Genomic DNA, 23,657 nt, shown 5'->3' on the forward strand with positions numbered 1-23,657 from the left:
TTGCCTGTACCATTGCGATTGAAACAGGTATAATTTCCAGGGTATGGCGTTATACCGAAACCCATATGGTCTTTATCATGAACAATAGGATAAAGTAATTCTAATGTCCTGCAGCGGGAGGTGTCATTACTGGGAATGGTTTCAGTATACATCTTAAGGATGCACTTGAAACCCTAAGGATCAGTAACCTCATTTAAAGGGAAAGGTACCGTACCCAAATGAAGTCGAATTGCAGCACATGCTATGCAGTTGGAGCTCTTCTTGAAAAGAACCGTATAGCGGATCCACTCTAGCCATACATTTGTATCTGAAAATCCTGTCTCTAAGGCCATTTTGTCAATCATGGGTGAAGCTGTAGGAGATACAAATGCAATTACACTCTGATTCCCTTGTATTAGTATTGCTCTAAATACAGAATCTGGGACTTGATCTGACTGTGTCTGTGAAGGTTCTCATTTATCCAGGTCATGGTATATATCTGTAAAGAATAAATCAAGGCAACTGGACGTACTGTAGATTTCTTGAAAACGTTTCACTTGTTCTTCCAACGAGCTTTCTCAGTTCTGAGTGATTGTACAAAAAATTCTGGGAATAAATATGTAACTGAATCTACATCTGGTAATTAGACCCAGCATTGGGTCAAAGGTGTTGATACCATTATCCTAATTGGAGTCAGTAGGTGATAAAGACTTCCCAGAAAAAGGTGTCAAGACAGCATTATACGTGGCAGACAATAGATGTCTAACCCCCCCCCCCCCCCCCCAATAGAGGTGGAGGGGTTAGACATCTATTGTCTGCCACGTAAAATGCTGTCTTGACACCTTTTTCTGGGAAGTCTTTATCACCTACTGACTCCAATTAGGATAATGGTATCAACACCTTTGACCCAATGCTGGGTCTAATTACCAGATGTAGATTCAGTTACATATTTATTCCCAGAATTTTTTGTACAATCACTCAGAATTGAGAAAGCTCGTTGGAAGAACGAGTGAAACGTTTTCAAGAAATCTACAGTACGTCCAGTTGCCTTGATTTATTCTTTACAGATATTGAATCTGATATTTTTCTCCTGTACAATATAGAATGAACATTAAGGCATGCAAAAATATTACGGCCCTTGCAGTCATTCCAGCACTTGAGGTTCTGATACTTTTTGCAATGAGATGCGTGGACCCAATTAGGCTTTCCTTCCAACTTGACAGCAGTGGCGGTGGTTAACAGTACTTGATGTGGACCCTCAAAGCGTGGTTTTAGGACTTTTCGCACGTGTCGTTTCACCACTACCCAATCTCCTGGTTGTAGAGAATGAGTTGCCTCTATGCTGTCTGGATCTGGAAGAGAAGCAAAAACTTGGGAATACACATTAGACAGTCTGTTTGTAAGACAGATAACGTACTTTGAAAGACTACTATGCTGCATCTGGAGTTGTGGAAAATAGAGTCCTAATCTAGGGGCATTCCCAAAGAGTACTTCATATGGACTCAGGCCTGTCTTCCGGTTAGGTGTATACCGAATGGAGAAGAGTGGCAAGGGGAAACACTCTGTCCATGGCTTATTCAGTTCAACCATGGCCTTCTGTATTTTTTATTTAATTGTGCCGTTGAGTCGCTCTACTCTACCACTGCTTTGTGAGTGATACGCAGTATGGAAGGCTTGTTCAATACCCAGGGCTCCCATAATTTCACGCATGGCCTCCCCTGTAAAGTGAGAACCTCGGTCACTCTCAATTGTCTCTGGGACCCCATACAGGCAAACTCTCATTCAGAAGTTTTTTGGCTGTGTTTTGTGCAGTGGCTTTGGCCACAGGATAGGCTTCTGTCCACCCTGAAAACAAATCTACACATACCAAGACGTATTCTAAGGTCTCCACTTTGGGTATTTGGATGTAATCTATTTGCAGTCTTTGGAAGGGGAAAGAGGGCCTGGGACTGTACGTCAAAGGTGTTTTTACTGTCCTTCCTATGTTGTGATGGGAACAAATTATACAAGCCTGAGTGAATTTGGCTGCAGCGACACTGAATCCTGGGGCATACCAGTGATTATTAACAAGAGCAGTCATCGCAGTTTTGGACAGGTGAGTATTCCCATAAGTGGCCTGGGCTGTGACTGGGAACAAGGCATGGGGCAAACACAGCTTTCCTCTAAATTCCCATGTTCCTTTTGGGGTCATCACAGCTCCTTTTTTCTAGCCATACTGCCTTTTCCTCTTTGGTTGCTTGAGACTGTAAGGTTTTGAATGTTTCATAGCTAACTGGCAGGGAGATTTGCTGTTGTACTACTACAGGATCATCTCTGGGTTTCTCTGCAGCACCTTTTGCTGCCAGATCAGCTCGATGATTTCCTCGAGCTTCAAGGGTTTTTCCTAATGAATGGCCTTTAATTTTCATAATGGCCACCCTCGTTGGCAACAGCAGAGCGTCCATTAGGACTTTCACCACTTTGCCATTTTTTAATTGGCTTGCCATTTGCTGTAATGAAGTCTCTAGCCTTCCAAATTGGACCATAATTATGGGTGATCCCAAAAGCATACCTGGAATCTGTATAGATATTTGCAGTTTTTCCCTCCGCATACCTGCAGTCCTCTTCCAAAGCATTAAGTTCAGCTTCCTGTGCAGACATGTGAGAGGGCAGTGATTCCTCTTTGATTGTATCGTGCTGAGTGACAACTGCATACCTAGTATATAACTTCCCCTGGACATCATACCACGATCCATCCACAAAGAGCTCTAAATCTGGGTTTTCTAAGGGAGTATCTACCACGTGATCAAACCCTTCTGTCTCTTGGGACGTTAATTGGAGACAGTCATGTTTATCTTCCAGGTCAGGAAGATATTCAGCTAGATGACTCATACTACTACTCCCTCCTCCCTCCACAGGCAGCAGAGTAGCCGGATTCAAAGTTGTGCACCTTTTGATGGTGGCATAAGTAGTGCACATTCGAAGGTGTCTGGTGGTGGACAGGTATTTAGGCTGTACTTGTGTGAGAATGGCCGAGATGTCATAGTAACATAGTACATAACATAGTACATAAGGCCAAAAAAAGACATTTGTCCATCCAGTTCGGCCTGTCATCCTGCAAGTTGATCCAGAGGAAGGCAAAAAAAAAAAACCTGTGAGGTAGAAGCCAATTTTCCTCACTTTAGGGGAATAAAAAATTCCTTCCCGACTCCAATCAGGCAATCAGAATAACTCCCTGGATCAACAATCTCTCTCTAGTAGCTATATCCTGTAATATTATTACACTCCAGAAATACATCCAGGCCCCTCTTGAATTCCTTTATTGCACTCACCATCACCACCTCCTCAGGCAGAGAGTTCCATAGTCTCACTGCTCTTACCGTAAAGAATCCTTTTCTATGTTTGTGTACAAACCTTCTTTCCTCCAGACGCAGAGGATGTCCCCTCGTCACAGTCACCGTCCTGGGAATAAATAGATGATGGGACAGGTCTCTGTACTGACCCCTGATATATTTATACATATTAATTAGATCTCCCCTCAGTCGTCTTTTTTCTAAAGTGAATAACCCTAAATTTGATAATCTTTCAGGGTACTGTAGTTGCCCCATTCCAGTTATTACTTTAGTTGCCCTCCTCTGGACCCTCTCCAGCTCTGCTATGTCTGCTTTGTTCACTGGAGCCCAGAACTGTACACAGTGTGTGTAGTCTGACTAATGATTTGTAAAGTGGTAGGACTATGTTCTCATCACGGGCATCTATGCCTCTTTTGATGCAACCCATTATCTTATTGGCCTTGGCAGCAGCTGCCTGACACTGTTTTTTGCAGCTTAGTTTGCCGTTTATTAAAATTCCTAGATCCTTTTCCATGTCAGTGTTACCGAGTGTTTTACCATTTAATAAGTACGGGTGACTTGCATTATTCCTTCCCATGTGCATAACTTTACATTTGTCAGTGTTAAACCTCATCTGCCACTTATCTGCCCAAGCCGTCAATCTATCCAGATCGCTCTGTAGTAGTATACTGTCCTCTTCAGTGTTAATTACTTTACACAGTTTAGTGTCATCTGCGAAAATTATATTTTACTATGCAAGCCTTCTACAAGATCATTAATAAATATATAGAAGAGAATAGGGCCCAATACTGACCCCTGAGGTACTCAACTAGTGACCCAATCTGAGTATGTACAGTTAATAACCACCCTCTGTTTTCTATCATTGAGCCAGTTACTTACCCACTTACAGACGTTTTCTCCCAGTCGGAGCATTCTCATTGTATATACTAACCTTTTATGTGGTACAATGTCAAATGCTTTGGAGAAGTCCAGATACACAACATCAATTGATTCGCCGCTGTCAAGTCTAGAACTTACCTCCTCATAGAAACTGATTAAATTAGTTTGACATGACCGATCCCTCACGAAGCCATGCTGATATGGCGTTATTTGCTTATTTCCGTTAAGATGCTCTAACATAGCATCTCTCAGAAAACCTTCAGTTTACCCACAACAGATGTTAAACTTACCGGCCTATAGTTACCAGGCTCTGTTTTTGGACCCTTTTTTAATATTGGCACCACATTTACCATGCGCCAATCCTGTGGGACATTCCCTGTCAATATAGAGTCTGCAAATATCAGAAATAAGGGTCTGGCTATGACATTAGTTAATTCCCTTAGGATACGGGGGTGTATGCCATCCGGTTCTGTAACAATTTTTACCAACTAAACGAAATCTCCAAGTTTGATGCGTATCTCATGCCCTAGGTAGATGAGCTTATCGAAAGGTTAGGACAAGCCCGATATTTTTCTGTTTTGGACCTCATGAAGTGCTACTGGCAGGTTCCCTTAACGGAGGTTGCCAAAGAGAAAACTAGAAAACTGCCTTTGTCACCCCTTAAGGGCTGTATCAGTATAAAGTGTTACCCTTTGGTCTGTACGGTGCCCCCGCCACGTTCTAACGACTTATGGACATACTTACAATACACCAGAGTGAAATGTATAGTATCTAATCCTGAGACTAGAAAAGAGAGGCTTACCAATATGACCAATAAATTCTTAAATAGAGGTTATACAGGGCCCTTATTAGAGATGACTTTGTCAGAAATTGAGAAACCATCTTCCTGTAATGACAATAATACACAGAGTAACCTGCGTTACCACCTATCATACCATGCCCAAGGTTCACCAGGTACTGAGATTACACTGGTTATTACTCACACATGCCTATCAACAAATTGAGGAATAAAAAATACATTTTTTTTTATAAAAGGACCACATATTATCAAGGATAGACTAGTGAAAGCCGACACTGGTAGTCTCAAAGTTCCCCGACAACAATTCTTACGCAGCCAATGTCATGGCACTACCATTCCTACACCCTACTACTGTCTTTAATGGCTAACAAGTAATGTCATCTGTATACTTGATTCCAGGTCCTTTGATATTCTGCCTTAATACTGTAACATGGCTATGTAACTTCTGTATTGGTATTACATGTAACGTGCCTGTTTAACCAGCAGGTGGCAGTGTATCTGGCAAGGTAACTTTATATAGAATGAAACTTATACTTCCACTCTCCCCCTTTTTGGGCAGAAGTTGGCTAGTCCTGCTCCCTATCAAGGCATAGGTTGAGGGAAGCTAGAGTCAGTCTAGAGTTGATAGTGGAGCTGGAAAGACACAAGAGATGGTGCAGTGAGAGGAATGGCCCCGCTCACACAGCAGGAGTCTCCCAAGGGAAGCAGCTCATAGAGCACCATGACAGTTTATAGATGTATTTGTTCATGAAAGAGACAAAGGGCGGTACTCACTAGGACTGGCAGAAGTGGTTTCTTTATTCCATTTCAATATGAGGTAGGGAGCAGATTTGTCAAGGAACCATGAACCAGACGTACAACAAGAGATAAGTGGAAAATAAGAAGGTTTTATTGAAGAGCAAGCCGTAAGCAAAGTCCGAACGGATGGCTAAACCGAAGCAGGGTCTTGCGGAGACAGAGGTCAGGAACCAGAAGGGTAGTCAGACGAAGCCAGGAACAGGAACCAACGGGGTAGTCAGACGAAGCCGGAATCAGGAACCAACGGGGTAGTCAGACGAAGCCGGAATCAGGAACCAACGGGGTAGTCAGACGAGGCCAGGATCAGGAACCAGAAGCAGCAGCAGTCTTGGAAGCATGTGAACACAGGAGGACCAAGCAAGGAACTGAAGCCACAGACCTCCTATATATATGAGCTAGGCATCCAGCTCCTCCCAGTGGGAAGGAGGAGCCGCAGGGTGGGAGGCTACAAGAAAACCCAGAAACCAAGATGGCCGCCAGCACATGTCAAACGAAGGGAACAGCAAGGAGGTAAGACCATGACAGTACCTCCCCCTCAAGGGCCCCTCCTCCGCGGAGTAGGGAACGGTTTCTGAGGGAAGCGTGCGTGGAAGGCTCGGAGCAAGACAGGAGCATGGACATCTGCGGAGGGAACCCAGGAACGCTCCTCTGGACCATAACCACTCCAATGGACCAAAAACTGCACCCGGCCGCGGACCAGGCGTGAGTCCAGGATATTGCTCACCTCATACTCCTCACGATTGCCCACTTGGACCGGACGAGGCCGAGGAATCGAGGAAGTGAAACGATTACACACCAGTGGCTTCAACAGGGAGACATGAAACACGTTGGAGATCCGCATGCCAGGAGGAAGCGCAAGGGCATAGGCTACCGGGTTTACCCTGCGAAGCACTCGGAAGGGACCAACAAAGCGAGGCGCCAGCTTGGGAGTGGGCACTCGAAGGTTGAGGTTGCGGGTGGACAACCATACGCGGTCTCCGACCTGGTAGGAAGGAGCGGGCGCTAGTCTGCGATCAGCCTGGAGTTTCTGGCGCTGCGCAGAGACCTCAAGGGACCTCTGGATCTGTACCCAAGAAGCACGTAGGACGGAAAGGTGATCCTCCACAGCCGGAATATCCTGGGGAGAGAATACCTCCGGTAACACGGCAGGTTGGAACCCATAATTGGCCATGAAGGGAGACGTCCCAGAGGAAGAGTTCACCGCCGTGTTCCTGGCAAACTCAGCCCAAGGCAGGAGGTCAACCCAATTGTCTTGGTGATCGGAGACATAGCAACGAAGGAATTGCTCCAAGGCCTGATTGGATCGTTCTGCGGCCCCATTGGACTGAGGGTGGTAGGCCGAGGAGAAAGAGAGATGAATCCCCAACTGGGAGCAAAAGGCGCGCCAGAACCTGGACACAAACTGACTCCCCCGATCCGACACAATCTCCTTGGGCAAACCGTGCAACCGGAAGACCTCCCTGGCAAAAATCGAGGCCAACTCTTGTGCAGAGGGTAACTTCTTGAGAGGAACACAGTGGCACATTTTGGAAAACCGATCCACAATCATGAGAATGACCGTATGGCCTCGGGATGCAGGGAGGTCCACAATGAAATCCATCCCCAGGTGTGACCATGGACGCTCCCCGGTGGCTATGGGTTGCAAAAGGCCCAACGGAAGGTGCCGAGGGGACTTACTCTGGGCACAAACGGAGCATGCCGCTACATATGCGGCGATGTCGGAACGTAGAGAAGGCCACCAGAACAGACGTGAAACCGCCCAGGACAGCTGATTCTTTCCAGGGTGCCCCGCGGCCTTGGAGTTATGGTAGGTTCGCAACAACCGAGTGCGCAACTCCTCAGGCACAAAACATCTGCCGTTGGGTCTCCCAGAGGGAGCACCAGATTGAGCCGCCAAAATCTGCTCACCCAGAGGAGAAGTCAGGCTGGTGCGAATAGCGGCCAGGATCTGATTCGGGGGTATGACCGTAGTCGGAATCGACTCCTCCCCGGACAGCTCGGAGTACTGCCGTGATAAGGCATCCGCTCTGATGTTCTTGGAGCCGGGTAGGTAGGAGACCACGTAATTAAAACGTGACAAGAACAGAGCCCATCTGGCCTGACGTGGTGTCAATCTCTTGGCCTCAGAGAGGTAGGTCAGATTCTTGTGGTCCGTCAGGATGAGAACCGGAACCACCGAGCCCTCGAGCAAGTGCCTCCATTCTTTAAGGGCCTGCACGATGGCCAATAACTCCCTGTCACCAATCTGATAGTTGCACTCCGCGGAAGACAGTTTCCGGGAGTAAAACCCACAAGGAAGCAGAGGACCCTCTGGTGTTCTACGCTGAGACAGGAGGGCGCCTACTCCCGTCTCAGACGCGTCCACCTCGAGGACAAAAGGCAACCCAGGGTTGGGATGCGACAGAATCGGAGCCGACACAAAGGCGGACTTTAGAGCCTCAAAAGCTCGGATGGCCTCGAGCGGCCAGACCTGAGGATTACTGCCCTTCCTGGTCAGATCCGTGAGAGGCTTGGCTAGCATGGAAAAGTCCCTGATGAACTTCCGATAATAATTGGCGAAGCCCAAAAAGCGCTGCAGGGCACGAAGCCCACTGGGCTGGGGCCACTGTAAGACAGCCGAAACCTTCTCAGGATCCATGGAGAACCCCTCAGCGGAAATGATGTAACCTAAGAAGGTTACCTGGGATCGGTGAAATTCGCATTTCTCAAGCTTACCGAACAGCTTGTTCTCTCGTAAGCGTTGCAACACTCGTCTGACATCCAGAATGTGGGCCTCCATGGATGCAGAATATACCAAGATGTCATCCAAATAGACCACCACACACTGCTGCAACAGGTCACGGAAAACATCGTTGATGAATTCCTGGAAGACTGCGGGCGCATTGCACAACCCAAAGGGCATAACCAAGGATTCATAATGACCGGTCCTGGTGTTAAACGCGGTCTTCCACTCATCGCCCGCCTTGATCCTTACCAGGTTATATGCCGCCCTCAGGTCGAGTTTGGTAAAGACCGTGGCCCCTTTGAGGCGATCGAACAGCTCGGAAATCAAGGGTATCGGGTAAGCGTTCTTGATCGTGATGCGATTGAGACCCCTGTAATCGATGCAAGGCCTCAACTCGCCGCCCTTCTTTTTCACAAAGAAAAATCCAGCCCCTGCCGGGGACGAGGATTTGCGAATGTGTCCGCGTGAAAGCGCCTCCCTCACGTACTCCTCCATGGCCTCATTCTCCGCTACCGACAGTGGATAGACTTTGCCACGAGGAGGAACGGCACCGGATTGTAACTCTATGGCACAATCGTATGGGCGGTGCGGAGGTAGGGCAACCGCGCGCACCTTATCGAATACATCCCGGTACTCTTCGTATTCAGGAGGCAACAGAGAGTCCGAGGAAGTACACAGCAACTTGACAGGCCCATGGATGCAACTAGCCCCACACTGCGGTGACCACGAGAGGATCTCGACCGATCTCCAATCGAAAGTCGGATTATGCTTCTGGAGCCAGGGGTACCCCAAGACCACCGAGTAGTGTGGAGACGAAATAACCTGGAGACAGACCGACTCTCTGTGAACGGCACCAATGGCTATCCCCACTGGAAGGGTCTCATGAGTCACGTGTGGCGGCAGAAGGGGTCTGCCGTCTATCGCCTCAAGAGCCAGTGGGGAACCTCGAGGCTGCAGAGGAATGGAATTGGCGGCAACGAACACTCTATCAATGAACAAACCACCAGCACCAGAGTCCACCAACGCCTGGGTCGTCACCGAGCCCCCGACCCAGGAGAGGACAACCGTGATCAGTGGTTTGTCAACACGGGAAACCGGGGACGAGGAGACTCCACCCAAGATCTGCCCCCGACAGGACCTCAGGTGCGAGCGTTCTCCCGGACGGTTCGGACATGCCAACCGAAAATGCCCACCGAGACCACAGTACATGCATCGGCCCTCGCGTCTCCGGAGTACCCTCTCCCCCTCAGACAGGCGAGCAAACCCCCGCTGCATGGGTTCACCCCCAGACAAGTCATCCCCAGGAGGCGTGGGAGGAGAGGGAGGCACGGGTGGGACAGCAAACGTAGGCGCCAATCTGTTAGGAGACCTCCGCAGGCTCTCCTTAAAGGAAGGTCTCTCCCTGAGTCTGGTGTCAATCAAAATCAGGAAAGAAATAAGAGACTCGAGCTCCACTGGTAGGTCCTTAGCTGCAACCTCATCCTTCAAGGCATCCGAGAGACCATGAGAGAAAGCAGCGACCAGAGCCTCATTATTCCAGCCCACCTCTGCTGCCAGGGTACGAAACTCAATGGCGTATTCAGCTACGGATCGTGAACCCTGTCTGATGGACATAAGGAGCTTCGCAGCAGAGGCAGCACGAGCCGGCACATCGAATACCTTCCGAAGAGAAGCAACAAAACCGGAAAACTCGGCAACCACCGGATTGTTGTTCTCCCATAAAGGGCTGGCCCAGGCTAAGGCCTTGTCCGAGAGCAGCGAGATCAAGAAGCCCACCCTTGATCTCTCAGTAGGAAAGGCATGTGGCAGCAACTCGAAGTAAATGCCCACCTGGTTAAGGAAACCTCGGCACTGAGTTGGCTCTCCCCCAAAGCGCTGTGGAAGGGGGGCAGAACCGGTCATACCCTGAAACACCACAGGCGCAGCAACAGGTGTCAGGGTAGACTCTGGCGCAACAACCGGAGCGGCAGTAGGAGCGGGCCCAGGAGCGACAACCGACCCATCGGCAACGGAAGCTAAATGAGCCGTGCGTTCAAGCAGGGTTTGCAACGCCACAGCGAACCGACCCAACAGGTGATCCTGCTGATCAAGTCTGGCAACCAGCGTAGGTAGCGAGGGTGGCCCTGTACCGTCAGAATTCATGGCTTGGTCCTAATGTCAAGGAACCATGAACCAGACGTACAACAAGAGATAAGTGGAAAATAAGAAGGTTTTATTGAAGAGCAAGCCGTAAGCAAAGTCCGAACGGATGGCTAAACCGAAGCAGGGTCTTGCGGAGACAGAGGTCAGGAACCAGAAGGGTAGTCAGACGAAGCCAGGAACAGGAACCAACGGGGTAGTCAGACGAAGCCGGAATCAGGAACCAACGGGGTAGTCAGACGAAGCCGGAATCAGGAACCAACGGGGTAGTCAGACGAGGCCAGGATCAGGAACCAGAAGCAGCAGCAGTCTTGGAAGCATGTGAACACAGGAGGACCAAGCAAGGAACTGAAGCCACAGACCTCCTATATATATGAGCTAGGCATCCAGCTCCTCCCAGTGGGAAGGAGGAGCCGCAGGGTGGGAGGCTACAAGAAAACCCAGAAACCAAGATGGCCGCCAGCACATGTCAAACGAAGGGAACAGCAAGGAGGTAAGACCATGACAAGATTACATACATGTGTGCATCAGCAGGACTAGGCGACAGCCGTTTCACACCTCAGTGCTTCATCTGGCCCATAATCAGGTGATAGATTTCACCTGCTTTTAAAAAACCCAGCTATGACGCGCTTCTCTCTGCGCCGCCTGGGCGCCGCGCTCACCTGGAACTCACCTGTGCGTCACAGAGAGGATCGTGTCGCTGTGTGAAAGATACATTGCATTCAAAATAACATGCAAACAATGTAAAATGAGCAAAGGCACTTACAAAAAGATCCCCATGTCGATCTTATCATTAAGACCTAGCGGGCCCATTGCGCCTGCGCGCAAGATCCACTTGCCCTCATTACTAAGTAATTCCTTATGCCTATCTCCCCCATGTTCCTGTCTCATGTGTTCAATCAGGCGTAAACAACCTTTACCAGTGGCGAGTGAATTTATATGTTCTCTGATCCTTTCTTGGAGACATCTGATTGTTTTTCCTATGTAGAACCTGCCGCATTTACATTTTAGCAGATACACAGCATATTTACTTTTACAAATGATTAGAGTATTGACCCTGTACTGGATCCCTCCAAAGGGAGAAGACAAAGGGATTGAGATTTTGTTTATCCTTTTCTTCTTCTTTTTCTTCCTGACCAATCAGGGTCACTTTGTGATTTTTTTGGAGGTTTTATAAGTGCAGCCTTTCTCATGGCTTCATTAAGTAGTTTTAGAGGATACCCTCTTGCTAGGAGCCTGTTTTTTATGTCCAAATCTAGTCTGTCATAATCTTCCTTATGCTTATTAATGCGTTTGAGTCTAACAAACTGGCCATAAAAGGTACGGCTCTTTTGACACTGGGGGCATGATAGCTTGAGTAGTGCAGAAGTGAGTTGGTGGCCGTGGTTTTTCGGTATCCCTCAGTCACCAACTCACCTTGCCTCACAGAAATGTCAACATCTAAGTATTCGAGGTGTAAGCCTCCGAACTTGTGTGTGTGAATAGCATATTCATGTCATTTGATGTATTCAGATATTGTACAAAGTGAATTATATCAACTTCTGTGCCTGTCCACACAGTGTGGACAGGTTTATACCTTGAATTCTTAGATGTTGACATTTCTGTGAGGCAAGGCGAGTTGGTGACTGAGGGATGCCGAAAACCCACGGCCACCAACTCACTTCTGCACTACTCAAGCCATCATGCCCCCAGTGTCAAAAGAGCTGTACCTTATGGCCAGTTTGTTAGACTCAAACGCATTAATAAGCATGAGGAAGATTATGACAGACAAGCTTTGGACCTAAAAAACTGACTCCTAGCAAGGGGTATCCTCTAAAACTACTTGATGAAGCCATGAGAAAGGCTGCACTTATAAAACCTCCAAAAAAATCAAAGTGACCCTGATTGGTTAGGAAGAAGAAAAAGAAAAAAAGGATAAACAAAATCTTAATCCCTTTGTCTTATCTTTCAAGTTTGGACCAATGACCCCATACATAAAAAAGGTCATCAAAAATAATTGGAGCATACTTGAAAGAGATGAATCCCTGACAGGGACCAAAAACATTGCACCAATTATAGCATTCAGGAAATGCCATACCTTTAAGGACAAATTTGTCAGAAGTAGATTCCAGGAAAAATAAACTAACATGGCTTGAAAACTGGGGCCCCAAAAGGTAACCGCATATGCGGTCATTGTTCATGTTGCAAACTCAACCCGCAATGGGATACCCTGGTCTTCGGAGGGATCCAGTACAGGGTCAATACTCTAATCGCTTGTAAAAGTAAATATGTTGTGTATCTGGTGAAATGTAAATGAGCAGATTCTACATAGGAAAAACAAACAGATGTCTCCAAGAAAGAATCAGAGAACATATAAATCAGTGATGGCTAACCTTGGCACTCCAGCTGTGGTGAAACTACGACTCCCAGCATGCACCATTTATTTCTACAGAGTTCTGAGAGCAGCCAAGCAAGGGGGGCATCTTGTGAGTTGTAGTTTTACCACAGCTGGAGCGCCAAGGTTAGCCATCACTAATATAAATTCACTCACCACTGGTAAAGGCTGTTTACGCCTGATTGAACACATGAGACAGGAACACGAAGGAAACTATCAGACACTAAGTTTTGCAGGAATAGAGGTCATACGCAGTCTGCTCAAAGGGGGACATAGGCATAAGGAATTACTTAGGAGAGAAGGCAAGTGGATCTTGGCGCAGGCGCAATGGGCCCGTTAGGTCTTAATTAGAGTTGAGCGGACACCTGGATGTTCGGGTTCGAGAAGTTCGGCCGAACTTCCCGGAAATGTTCGGGTTCGGGATCCGAACCCGATCCGCACTTCGTCCCGAACCCGAACCCCATTGAAGTCAATGGGGACCCGAACTTTTCGGCACTAAAAAGGCTGTAAAACAGCTAGAGGGCTGCAAAAGGCAGCAACATGTAGGTAAATCCCCTGCAAACAAATGTGGATAGGGAAATGAATTAAAATAAAAAAAAAAAAAAAAAATTAACCAATATCAATTGGAGAGAGGTCCCATAGCAGAGAATCAGGCTTCACGTCAGCCACCAGTGCAACAGTCCATTGTCATATATTTAGGCCCAGCACCCAGGCAGAGGAGAGAGGTCCCGTAACAGAGAATCTGGCTTCATGTCAGCAGAGAATTAGTCTGCATGTCATAGCAGAGAATCAGGATTCACGTCAGCCACCAGTGCAACAGTCCATTGACATATATTTAGGCCCAGCACCCAGGCAGAGGAGAGAGGTCCCTTAACAGAGAATCTGGCTTCATGTCAGCAGAGAATCGGTCTGCATGTCATAGCAGAGAATCAGGCTTCACGTCAGCCACCACTGCAACAGTCCATTGTCATATATTTAGGCCCAGCACCCAGGCAGAGGAGAGAGGTCCCGTAACAGAGAATCTGGCTTCATGTCAGCAGAGAATTAGTCTGCATGTCATAGCAGAGAATCAGGATTCACGTCAGCCACCAGTGCAACAGTCCATTGACATATATTTAGGCCCAGCACCCAGGCAGAGGAGAGAGGTCCCGTAACAGAGAATCTGGCTTCATGTCAGCAGAGAATCGGTCTGCATGTCATAGCAGAGAATCAGGCTTCACGTCAGCCACCACTGCAACAGTCCATTGTCAGATATTTAGGCCCAGCACCCAGGCAGAGGAGAGAGGTCCCATAACAGAGAATCTGGCTTCATGTCAGCAGAGAATCAGTCTGCATGTCATAGCAGAGAATCAGGCTTCACATCAGCCACCACTGCAACAGTCCATTGGCATATATTTAGGCCCAGCACCCAGGCAGAGGAGAGAGGTCCCGTAACAGAGAATCTGGCTTCATGTCAGCAGAGAATCAGTCTGCATGTCATAGCAGAGAATCAGGCTTCACATCAGCCACCACTGCAACAGTCCATTGGCATATATTTAGGCCCCGGCACCCAGACAGAGGAGAGGTTCGTTCAACTTTGGGTAGCCTCGCAATATAATGGTAAAATGAAAATAAAAATAGGATTGAATGAGGAAGTGCCCTGGAGTACAATAATATATGGTTAAGGGGAGGTAGTTAATGTCTAATCTGGACAAGGGACGGACAGGTCCTGTGGGATCCATGCCTGGTTCATTTTCGTCAGCTTGTCCACATTGGCTGTAGACAGGCGGCTGCGTTTGTCTGTAATGACGCCCCCTGCCGTGCTGAATACACGTTCAGACAAAATGCTGGCCGCCGGGCAGGCCAGCACCTCCAAGGCATAAAAGGCTAGCTCTGGCCACGTGGACAATTTAGAGACCCAGAAGTTGAATGGGGCCGAACCATCAGTCAGTACGTGGAGGGGTGTGCACACGTACTGTTCCACCATGTTAGTGAAATGTTGCCTCCTGCTAACACGTTGCGTATCAGGTGGTGGTGCAGTTAGCTGTGGCATGTTGACAAAACTTCGTCATCGTCCTGCCTTTCCCCCCAGCCACGCACCAGTGATGGCCCCGAGCTGCGTTGGGTGCCACCCCGCTGTGACCATGCTTCATCCTCATCCTCCTCCACCTCCTCCTCCTCGTCCTCCAGTAGTGGGCCCTGGCTGGCCACATTTGTACCTGGCCTCTGCTGTTGCAAAAAACCTCCCTCTGAGTCACTTCGAAGAGACTGGCCTGAAAGTGCTAAAAATGACCCCTCTTCCTCCTCCTCCTCCTCCTGGGCCACCTCCTCTTCCATCATCGCCCTAAGTGTTTTCTCAAGGAGACATAGAAGTGGTATTGTAACGCTGATAACGACGTCATCGCCACTGGCCATGTTGCGCAGTGCACACTTGATTTTATCGGATACTTGGTTGTGCAGGGAAGGCACGACTCTCTTGGAGAAGTAGTGGCGGCTGGGAACAACATACTGTGGGACAGCAAGCGACATGAGCTGTTTGAAGCTGTCTGTGTCCACCAGCCTAAATGACAGCATTTCATAGGCCAGTAGTTTAGAAATGCTGGCATTCAGGGCCAGGGATCGAGGGTGGCTAGGTGGGAATTTACGCTTTCTCTCAAATGTTTGTGAGATGGAGAGCTGAATGCTGCCGTGTGACATGGTTGAGATGCTTGGTGACTGTTGTGGTGGTGGTGTTGGTGGTACATCCCCTGTTTGCTGGGTGGCAGGTGCCAACGTTCCTCCAGAGGCGGAGGAAGAGGCCGAGGCGGCAGCAGCAGAAGAGGCCGAGGCGGCAGCAGGGGGAGCCTGAGTGACTTCCTTGTTTTTAAGGTGTTTACTCCACTGCAGTTCATGCTTTGCATGCAGGTGCCTGGTCATGCAGGTTGTGCTAAGGTTCAGAACGTTAATGCCTCGCTTCAGGCTCTGATGGCACAGCGTGCAAACCACTCGGGTCTTGTCGTCAGCACATTGTTTGAAGAAGTGCCATGCCAGGGAACTCCTTGAAGCTGCCTTTGGGGTGCTCGGTCCCAGATGGCGGCGGTCAGTAGCAGGCGGAGTCTCTTGGCGGCGGGTGTTCTGCTTTTGCCCACTGCTCCCTCTTTTGCTACGCTGTTGGCTCGGTCTCACCACTGCCTCTTCCTCCGAACTGTGAAAGTCAGTGGCACGACCTTCATTCCATGTGGGGTCTAGGACCTCATCGTCCCCTGCATCATCTTCCACCCAGTCTTGATCCCTGACCTCCTGTTCAGTCTGCACAGTGCAGAAAGACGCAGCAGTTGGCACCTGTGTTTCGTCATCATCAGAGACTTGCTGAGGTGGTATTCCCATGTCCTCATCATCAGGAAACATAAGTGGTTGTGCGTCAGTGCATTCTATGTCTTTCACTGCTGGGGAAGGGCTAGGTGGATGCCCTTGGGAAACCCTGCCAGCAGAGTCTTCAAACAGCATAAGAGACTGCTGCATAACTTGAGGCTCAGACAGTTTCCCTGATATGCATGGGGGTGATGTGACAGACTGATGGGGTTGGTTTTCAGGCGCCATCTGTGCGCTTTCTGCAGAAGACTGGGTGGGAGATAATGTGAACGTGCTGGATCCACTGTCGGCCACCCAATTGACTAATGCCTGTACCTGCTCAGGCCTTACCATCCTTAGAACGGCATTGGGCCCCACCATATATCGCTGTAAATTCTGGCGGCTACTGGGACCTGAGGTAGTTGGTACACTAGGACGTGTGGATGTGGCAGAACGGCCACGTCCTCTCCCAGCACCAGAGTGTCCACTAACACCACCACGACCATGTCCACGTCCGCGTCCCTTACTAGATGTTTTCCTCATTGTTATCGTTCACCACAACAACAAAAATATTATTTGGCCCAATGTATTGTATTCAAATTCAGCTGAATATAAATTGGAGGCCTAGTATTTAGGCGCTGGGTGACAGGTATAGGTTTACTGACAGAATTAGACTTGGAAATGCACAGTAGCGTGTGTGTGAAGTTATTCAGAATGACCCTATCAGCACCTTGATTCTGATATATCCTTTTAGGGATGTATTTAAAGTAGGCCTGATACAGCAGAAACCACTAAATTATGAAATTGCTAAATTGGGAATTGTATTTCAAGCCAGAACAAAAACTGTACTTTGACGGACACTAAATAACTTGCCCAGCCACAACAGTACAGCAGTAACGACAGATTTAGCAGGATATAAATTTGAGGCCTAGTATTTAGGCGCTGGGTGACAGGTATACGTTTACTGACGGAATTGGACTTGGAAATGCACTGTAGCGTGTGTGTGACGTTATTCAGAATGACCCTGTGTGCACCTTGAATATGATATACCCTTTTAGGGATAGATTTCAAATAGCTCTGAAACAGCAGAAACCACTAAATTAGGAAATTGCTAAATTGGGAATTGTATTTAAACCCAGAATGATAACTGTGCTTTGACGGACACTAAATAACTTGACCAGCCACACCAGTAACAACAGATTTAGCTGGATATAAACTTGAGGCCTAGTATTTAGGCGCTGGGTGACAGGTATACGTTTACTGACAGAATTAGACTGGGATATGGCCAAAAAATAACCACACTATTGAGGGTTAAATGCACTTGGTGTGACAGCTTGACCAACCACACTACTGAGGGTTAAATGCACTTGGTGACAGGCGCAGCTTGCCCCTGATGTAGTATATGGCCAAAAAATAAACAGACTATTGCTGGTTAAATGCACTTGGTGTGATAGCTTGACCAATCACACTACTGAGGGTTAAATGCACTTGGTGACAGGCGCAGCTTGCCCCTGATGTAGTATATGGCCAAAAAATAAACAGACTATTGCTGGTTAAATACACTTGGTGTGACAGCTTGACCAACCACACTACTGAGGGTTAAATGCACTTGGTGACAGGCGCAGCTTGCCCTTGATGTAGTATATGGCCAAAAAATAAACAGACTATTGCTGGTTAAATGCACTTGGTGACAGGCTCAGCTTGCTCCTGATGTAGTATATGGCCAAAAAATAACCAGACTATTGTTGGTTAAATGCACTTGGTGTGACAGCTTCACACTGATGTAGGAATTAGCCAAAAAACAACCACACCATTAAGGGTTAAATGCACTTGGTCGCAGCTTGTGCTGGCGCACCACAAGACACGAAATGGCCGCCGATCACCCCAGAAAAAAGTGACTGACAAACGGTCTGGGCAGCCTAAAAACAGTGAGCAATTGAGTATCAGCAGCTCAATGATCCACAGCTGCAGATCGATCAATTAATCAAGTCCTTTGGAGGAGTTAATCTGCCTAATCTCGCCCTACTGTCGCAGCCACAACCTCTCCCTATGCTGATCAGAGCAGAGTGACGGGCGGCGCTATGTGACTCCAGCTTAAATAGAGGCTGGGTCACATGGTGCTCTGGCCAATCACAGCCATGCCAATAGTAGGCATGGCTGTGATGGCCTCTTGGGGCAAGTAGTATGACGCTTGTTGATTGGCTGCTTTGCAGCCTTTCAAAAAGCGACAAGAAAGCGACGAACACCGAACCCGAACTTTTACGAAAATGTCCGGGTTTGGGTCCGTCGGGTCCGTGTCACGGACACCCCAAAATTCGGTACGAACCCGAACTATACAGTTCGGGTTCGCTCATCCCTAGTCTTAATGATAAGATAGACATGGGGATCTTTTTGTAAGTGCCTTTGCTCATTTTACAATGTTTGCATGATTGTCTTGTGTTATTTTTAATGCAATGTATCTTTCACACAGCGACGCGATCCTCTCTCTGTGATGCACAGGTGAGCGCAGCGCCAAGGCGGCGCAGAGAGAAGAGTGTCATAGCCACGTTTTTTAAAAGCAGGTGAAATCTATGACCTGATTATGGGCCAGATGAAACACTGAGGTGCGAAACGGCCGTCGCCTAGTCCCGCTGATGCACACATGTATGTAGTCTGCTCCCTACCTCATATTGAAATGGAATAAAGAAACCACTTCTGCAAGTCCTGGTGAGTGACGCCCTTTGTCTCTTTCATGTACATGTTTATTGCAACAGTAACAATCTAGTTACACGTTGGGCTGAGCACCACTGTTAGCAGCTAAATGCCGCATATATCTCCGGCAAGTACTCTGGTGACGCTACCTCTAATACAAAAAGGGATTTATATTGTCGGTGCAGTGCCACTCCATCTACTCTAACTCCCACAGTTTATAGATGTATTACTAGGGAGCCAAGTGAGAAAGGCACCCCCACTCAAAAGGTACCAGAACTTCCAGCAAAGTCCAGCTACTAGACCAAAGCCAGAATTAAGCACAGCAGAGAAAGGGAAAGCAAGGTATCCACGTTTGCCTGCCCGGTTACCCCAAAACCTGCTTTATGAAGTCTGGACTCCAACTACAACTCACTCCTATCTTGGGAGACTTCAATATCCCCATAAACAGCCCGATCTTCCCATCTGCCTCCCAACTTCTCTCTCTAACCTCCACTCTTGGCCTCTCACAACTAAGACACAAAGACAGTAACACACTTGACTTGGTCTTCTTCCGGCTTTGCTGAATCTCTAACTTTCATAACTTTCTCTCCCGCTATCTGACCACAACATCCTCTCTTTAAGGCCCCATGCACACGGCCGTGGAACCGCGGCCTGGATCCCTCCTGAGAGCAGGAGCGCACGGCGTCACTGGTTGCTATGACGCCATGCGCTCCCTGCTGCCGCCGCAATACAGTAATACACTGGTATGATCTATACCAGTGTATTACTGTACTGTGCCGGCAGCAGGGAGCACACGGCGTCATAGCAACCAGTGACGCCGTGCGCTCCTGCTCTCAGGAGGGATCCAGGCCGCGGTTCCACGGCCCGCACACGGCCGTGAACAACGGCCGTGTGCATGGGGCCTAACTCTCAAGTCCACACCCATCCCAGCACACTCTTACTTACCGTATTTTTCGTCCTATAAGACTCACTTTCCCCCCCAAAAAAGTGGGGGGGGGAAATAGCAGTGCGTCTTATGGGGCGAATGCTGCATTTTGCCGAACTGTCAATGATACCATGCCGCACAGCGGGTGTATCAGCTGAGAGGGAGGAGGGGCTGGGGGCCGGCATCTGGTTTTATAATGACAGCGGGGCCCGTGCAGTGACTGTATTCTACTACACGGGCCCCGCTCACTGTATATACCGTAATCTTATCTATAATTGTGGCATTGTTAATAGTAATCAGCGCCTGTATTACTTACAACAAGCGCTCGGTAGCAGAGAGGAGGGAGGAGGCAGGCCGGGAGGACGGGCGCTGGCAGCGTGAGTCACTATGTCACGCGCCTGCGCCGCCCACTTTATGAATGAAGCAGGCGGCGCAGGCATGTGACATAGTGACTCACGGGCCACGCTCTCTTTATAAAACCAGATGCGACCCCCCACCCCATGTATTGGGGGTCATTCACACTACAGGGACACTGTTATGGAGGGGATCTGTGGATGACACATGTGTCATCCACAGATCCCCCCCATAACAGTGTCATCCACAGATCCCCATAACAGTGTCATCCACAGACCACCATTCGTTCAAAACCCACCAAAAGCACACCTTTTTGTTCAAAATATATTTTTTTCTTATTTTCCTCCTCAAAAACCTAGGTGCGTCTTATGGGCAGGTGCTTCTTATAGGGTGAAAAATACGGTATTACACATACCGAAATCTACAGGCCATTGACCCCCATACACTTACTGACACTCTACACCCTTTGCTGCCCTGATTGGCTGTAAATTACTATGATGACACCCTCAGAAGCACCCTGGAATTCATCCTACTCTCAAAACCTCCAAACACTGACCAAAGGCTCCTTGGATTACACTGCACACTCGAGTCCTCCAGCGGTGCTCGAGTAGTGCTGAACACCTATGGAGAAACTCCTACACCAGAGACGTTCCTCCATTACAAATTCATACTAAGAACCTATAACTCTGCCCTCCACCTGGCCAAACAGACACACTTCACCACCCTAATCTCCTCACTGTCCAACAACCCCAAAAAAACTCTGACACTTTTCACTCCCTCCTCAGTCCTAAAGTTCAGGGACCCATTAGAGACATCTCTGCTGAAGACCTGAGCAAGTTGATTGATCGGCACTCCTGTTTTCGTGGGTGGTGTTCAGTGGTATAAAGGGCATAGACATCAAATGAGTTAAGCCACGGCACTCAAGATAATGAGCTTAGGTATATTCTTTATTCCATCCAAAAGAATTTTTTATTTAACACTGAGCCATTGGCCATTGACACCATCCCCACCTGCGTATACAGGTCCTTCTCAAAAAATTAGCATATTGTGATAAAGTTCATTATTTTCTGTAATGTACTGATAAACATTAGACTTTCATATATTTTAGATTCATTACACACCAACTGAAGTAGTTCAAGCCTTTTATTGTTTTAATATTGATGATTTTGGCATACAGCTCATGAAAACCCCAAATTCCTATCTCAAAAAATTAGCATATCATGAAAAGGTTCTCTAAACGAGCTATTAACCTAATCTTCTGAATCAACTAATTAACTCTAAACACCTGCAAAAGATTACTGAGGCTTTTAAAAACTCCCAGCCTGGTTCATTACTCAAAACCGCAATCATGGGTAAGACTGCTGACCTGACTGCTGTCCAGAAGGCCATCATTGACATCCTCAAGCAAGAGGGTAAGACACAGAAAGAAATGTCTGACCGAATAGGCTGTTCCCAGAGTGCTGTATCAAGGCACCTCAGTGGGAAGTCTGTGGGAAGGAAAAAGTGTGGCAGAAAACCCTGCACAACGAGAAGAGGTGACCGGACCCTGAGGAAGATTGTGGAGAAGGACCGATTACAGACCTTGGGGGACCTGCGGAAGCAGTGGACTGAGTCTGGAGTAGAAACATCCAGAGCCACCGTGTACAGGCGTGTGCAGGAAATGGGCTACAGGTGCCGCATTTCCCAGGTCAAGCCACTTTTGAACCAGAAACAGTGGCAGAAGCGCCTGACCTGGGCTACAGAGAAGCAGCACTGGACTGTTGCATGTCATTCGGAAATCAAGGTGCCAGAGTCTGGAGGAAGACTGGGGAGAGGGAAATGCCAAAATGCCTGAAGTCCAGTGTCAAGTACCCACAGTCAGTGATGGTCTGGGGTGCCATGTCAGCTGCTGGTGTTGGTCCACTGTGTTTTATCAAGGGCAGGGTCAATGCAGCTAGCTATCAGGAGATTTTGGAGCACTTCATGCTTCCATCTGCTGAAAAGCTTTATGGAGATGAAGATTTCATTTTTCAGCACGACCTGGCACCTGCTCACAGTGCCAAAACCACTGGTAAATGGTTTACTGACCATGGTATTACTGTGCTCAATTGGCCTGCCAACTCTCCTGACCTGAACCCCATAGAGAATCTGTGGGATATTGGGAAGAGAAAGTTGAGAGACGCAAGACCCAACACTCTGGATGAGCTTAAGGCCGCTATCGAAGCATCCTGGGCCTCCATAACACCTCAGCAGTGCCACAGGCTGATTGCCTCCATGCCACGCCGCATTGAAGCAGTGATTTCTGCAAAAGGATTCCCGATCAAGTATTGAGTGCATAACTGAATATAATTATTTGAAGGCTGACTTTTTTTGTATTAAAAACACTTTTCTTTTATTGGTCGGATGAAATATGCTAATTTTTGAGATAGGAAATTTGGGTTTTCATGAGCTGTATGCCAAAATCATCAATATTAAAACAATAAAAGGCTTGAACTACTTCAGTTGGTGTGTAATGAATCTAAAATATATGAAAGTCTAATGTTTATCAGTACATTACAGAAAATAATGAACTTTATCACAGTATGCTAATTTTTTTAGAAGGACCTGTATATGGCAGCTGTATATTTGGCCGTGATCAAGGTGTAGGTTAGACCGAAACATTAGCCAATGGCTCTGTGTTAAATCAAAAATATTTTGGGATGTAATAAAGAATATACCTAAATTCATTATCTTGAGTGCCGTGGTTTAACTCATTTGATGTCTGCTGAAGACCTGGATGCCTACTTCACAGAAAAAATAGAAAACATTTGGCATGAAATCAGCTCCCAGCCCCTAAGCATTATTGATCCCCATCACACTCCCCCCACATCTCCTCAGGCTCACTGTCCACGTTTGACCCAGTAACAGAAGAAGCCTCCAGGCTCCTTTTTTTTTCATCCTACCACATGCACTTCTGACCCATTCCCTAACACCTACTCCAGTCTCTCTCTCTCCGGTTGTCACAAAAATCTTTAACCTCTCTCTCTCTTCTGGTATCATCCCCTCCTCTTTCAAAACACTTTATCATTACTCCATTATTAAAAAAATATCTCTTGACCCATCCTGCACAACTAACTACAGATCAGTCTACAATCTTCCCTTCATCTCTAAGCTCCTAAAGTGTTTGGTCTACTCTCGCCTCATCCGCTATCTCTCTGCTCACTCTGTCCTTGATCTATTATAATCTGGTTTCCTCACCCTACATTCGACAGAAACAGTCCTCAACAAAGTGACAAATGACCTCCTGACAGCAAAATGCAAGGGTGACTACTATCTGGTCATTCTCCTTGACCTCTCTGCAACTTTTAACACTGTAAATCACCATCTCCTACTCA

The 23,657-nt window shown here is 47.7% G+C and overlaps 1 long non-coding RNA gene across 1 annotated transcript in view; it reads right to left on the reverse strand.

Annotated features, from left to right (window-relative positions):
- Nucleotides 1-1,129: 1,129 nt before the first annotated feature.
- Nucleotides 1,130-23,657, reverse strand: part of LOC122943954 — a 63,075-nt gene continuing 40,547 nt past the window's right edge. Inside the window, exon 3 of the long non-coding RNA XR_006390914.1 lies at nt 1,130-1,331. This is a non-coding gene — a long non-coding RNA (uncharacterized LOC122943954). The remainder of the gene's footprint in view (nt 1,332-23,657) is intronic.

The sequence above is a fragment of the Bufo gargarizans genome, chromosome 7 (assembly GCF_014858855.1).
Source record: "Bufo gargarizans isolate SCDJY-AF-19 chromosome 7, ASM1485885v1, whole genome shotgun sequence".
Taxonomy (NCBI): Eukaryota; Metazoa; Chordata; class Amphibia; order Anura; family Bufonidae; genus Bufo; species Bufo gargarizans.